Genomic DNA, 3,784 nt, shown 5'->3' with positions numbered 1-3,784 from the left:
GAAGAAGAAGGAGGAGGAGGAGGAGGAGGAGGAGGAGGAGGAGGAGGAGGAGGAGAAAGAATATATGTGAACCTATAAGTAAACAGGAATATCTACCAAGAGGAGCTGGAATGAGTATTGGTAGGTGGCTGGGTGACCACCGTTGTCCACCTACCCTGATTTCTGCCTAACTGCAGGTATTCTACAGGCTCCCTCCATGACAGGATGCATGGCAGGAGGAGCACCCTGGAAGGGAAAACACACAGTTCCAGAGGCCACTTAAAACAGTACTAGTAATGCATACGTAGGAGTGCAAAGGTGTGCGCAGATTCATTTGTTCCATATGGATACGGAGCCAGCAGTACTCACACACATAAATCCAGCTTTTCATCAATGAGAAGCCAAATGAGTCTCTCATTCATTTATTACTGGATCCACCTGTCTATATAAAGCCCAACGTCATTTTGCCTGCTTAGTAAAATTGAAAATCTCATTGGCTTACCTAGCCTTTAAATTGTAATAAAGGTTAACTCTTTCATGAGCTGCATGTCTAAGCCAGAACCCAGAAAATGATCTGTGCCCTGACCAAAAGCCAGTTATTTTTCTGCCTTTGCCTTTCACTGGCATTTTACCTTGGCCTTGTTTTGCTCCCATGCTATGTGAATTTCCCATGCCTCTCCTCAGACACACACTCTCTGTAGAGAGAAGCAAAATCTGTGTGGAGTAGCAACCTTTGCAACAATGAAAACATTCCTCCCCAGATGACTTGGGACAGATTGGAGCCAAACCATTTCCTTCAGTCCCTGAGCACATTGTTTCCCTCCAGTGACTTCTGCAATCCAGAAACAGCTGCAAATTCCAGTAAAACAATGTTCTGATCCAATCCCTCAGGCCATCTTTACCCTTTTGTTTTTCTCTCTGGAGGGAGGAAAGAAAAAATATTTGAAAACCTGCCATGGTGCATTATTTCCAAGCGTCTGTTGATGGAGGTGTGAGTCAAGCAGCCCTTTTTATTGGAGGAAAGGAGAAAATAAAAATGGAAGAGAGAGAGATATGAAAAAATGATGGAAAATGGCATGGAGAAAAATCTGAGTGTGTGGAATAAAGTTATGCAACGGGGAAAAAAATGAGCAAAAATATTGCTTATACAATGCAACTGAAATGTGCTCAGTTCAGAAGGCTTTAGCTCACCTCACCTCTCACTTTGGGTAAGCCAGGAAGCCAGCCTATCTCAACATCTAATTTGGGCCATTTTTACATGAAAGTAACCCATAAGAGAACATCAGGATATATTAAAATGATACTGTTGTCAGGCATAGTGCTACATGCCTGTAGTCCCAGCTACTTGGAAGACTGAGGTCGGAGGATCCCTTGGGCCCAGGAGCTTAAGGCTGCAGCAAACTGTGATTACACCTGTGAATAGACACTGTACTCTACCCTAGGCAACAGAGCGAGGCTCCATCCCTAAAAAAATAAAAAATAAAATAAAATAAATAATACTGTGAATTGAAAATGCATGAAGGTATATTTCACAAAATAATTTACAGCAATATTCTTGTAATCTGCAACCTCCGCAATACACTTAAATGGTCTATCAATTTATAAAACTACCTTTTAATTTATTTTATAAATTAAAGTTTATAAATTGCCCTTTCAGATTCACTTTTACCTTTTTTTAATTTTTTGTTGTGCCTAAGGAACTAGTCTTTGCAGATAGAATCAATGCTTGCCCTCTAGCTTCTGGTTGGGGTTAGCTAATGGGAAGCATCACCAGAAGGTTCAAGAGTGGAGAAAATGAGGTTGGGGTATTTATTACTATGGCTCCCTCCCGGATGGGTCAGCATGGGCTGGTTGCGTCCCTTTACTGAAGATCACAGCTTCTGAAAGAGGGGTGTGTTCTCCCTCTTCATGCAGCTATGCTCTGTTCCTTTCCCTTTCCCCAGCATGTTTTGGAGGCATGGGTGACCAAATCCTGCTGTTGCTAGAACCCAGGGTATTGCGTAAAAAAGCAATAACACTTTTCCAATTCCCTAAACCTCACTCACATCTTTATAAATAAATTAGTCCCTTAAACTCACCTTAATTATCCAGTTTGAGTGTGCTCTGTGCCTGATTTTTTCCTTGAGCTACACTGTAAGTCCCTTGAGTGCAGTCTTATAGGATGATTTGTGTCTTCTTCAAAATACCTAGCATGGTGCCAAAACATCCAGCATGATACAGAGCAAAGCTTTGTCATTCACAGTGTTGATGATCTGAAGGAAGTCCTTCACTTAGTCTGCCTTTTTTCGAAAATCACACTTCCAGACCTATTTAGTGAACTCTTCATGATTCCATCTATTCACACAAAGTCAGCCTATCATTGTTACCCAATACCTGCATTTAATGGGATTTTGCTTCTTATGGAAAATAGTGTGATGTAATGGAAACAAACAGAGGGATTTGGGAGCCTCACTGACCAGGCTCAACTCCTAGCTCTGCAACCTACTAGTTGGGTAACAGGAAAAGCTGCTTAAAGTTCCCAAGAAGCACTGCCATTATACATAAACGTGAGATGCAGAATTATCACATCTCTGCCTCCTTCTCCCTCTTGCTTCTTCCTCATCTTTACCAGAGTGGCCAACTTGAGGTTTTTGTCCCCAATTTAAACACAGTGGCCAGTGGTATAATGAAGCCAGCTTCCTGAGGAAGAGGGGATAGAAAACAAAGGAAAGAAAAATGTTAGGTTTAGACGCTGGCAGCATAAACCAGGCTTATGATCAATACTTAAATATGATTTGGGGAGACATGGAAGAAATTGTGATACTTAAAGAGGCTGATGAGGAAACACATGAGGAAGTGTTTAAAAATGAGCAAGAGATCAGCACAGTGGCTCAGGCCTGTAATCCCAGCACTTTGAGAGGCTGAGGCAGGAGGATTGCTTGAGGCCAAGAGTTCGAGACCAGCCTGGGCAACATAGGGAGATCTTGTGCTACAAAAAATAAAATATTAGCCAGATGTGGTCACATGCACCTGTGGTTCCAGCTACTTCTGAGGCTGAGGCACGAGGATCACTTGAGCCTGGGAGAGTGAGACTGCAGTGAGCCATGATTACACCACTGCACTGCAGCACGGGTGACAGAGAGAGACTCTGTCTCTTACAAAAAATGAACAGTTGGGCGTGGTGGCTCATGCCTGTAATCCCAACACTTTGGGAGTCCGAGGCAGGCAGATCATGAGGTCAGGAGATCAAGACCGTCCTGGCTAACATGGTGAAACCCTGTCTCTACTAAAAATACAAAAAACAACAAAAAAACTAGCTGGGCGTGGTGGCACACACCTATGGTCTCAGCTACTTAGGAGGCTGAGGATGGAGAATAACTTGAAGCCAGGAGGTGAAGGTTGCAGTGAGCCGAGATCATTCCAGTGCACACCAACCCAGGTGACAGAGTGAGACTCACTCTCAAAAAAAAACCAAATAAATAAACAAAAATAAACAAGATGAACTATTCCAATGCTGCTTGTCTGAAGCAATAGTGATGTAGCCTTTCACTGAGAGCTGGCTGAAACAAAGAACTTAACCAATGTAGAAATGAGGACACGAAGTAGAGAACATGTTCAAAAAAGAAATGTAGTATGCTGGGTGCGGTGATTCACCCCTGTAATCCATGCTCTTTGGGAGGACAAGTTGGGCGGATCACTTGAGTCCACGAGTTTGACACCACCCTGGCCAACATGGTGAAACCCCATCTCCACTGAAAATTCAAAAATTAGCCAGGCATGGTTGTGTGCACCTGTAATCCCAACTACTGGGGAGGCTGAAGTAGGA

General features: G+C 43.1%; 1 long non-coding RNA gene across 1 annotated transcript in view; it reads right to left on the bottom strand.

The window, feature by feature from the left end:
* LOC108304519 overlaps positions 1-986 on the bottom strand; it is a 1,812-nt gene extending 826 nt beyond the window's left edge. The window contains exons 1-2 of the long non-coding RNA XR_001825291.2: positions 612-986; positions 155-225 (exon numbers count right to left, since the gene is read on the bottom strand). This is a non-coding gene — a long non-coding RNA (uncharacterized LOC108304519). The remainder of the gene's footprint in view (positions 1-154; positions 226-611) is intronic.
* Between the last annotated feature and the right edge of the window lie 2,798 nt (positions 987-3,784).

This window comes from Cebus imitator, unplaced genomic scaffold (genome assembly GCF_001604975.1).
Source record: "Cebus imitator isolate Cc_AM_T3 unplaced genomic scaffold, Cebus_imitator-1.0 Scaffold54, whole genome shotgun sequence".
NCBI lineage: Eukaryota > Metazoa > Chordata > Mammalia > Primates > Cebidae > Cebus > Cebus imitator.
Note: the sequence above shows the minus strand (reverse complement) of the source record. Positions and strands in the feature narration are given on the sequence as shown.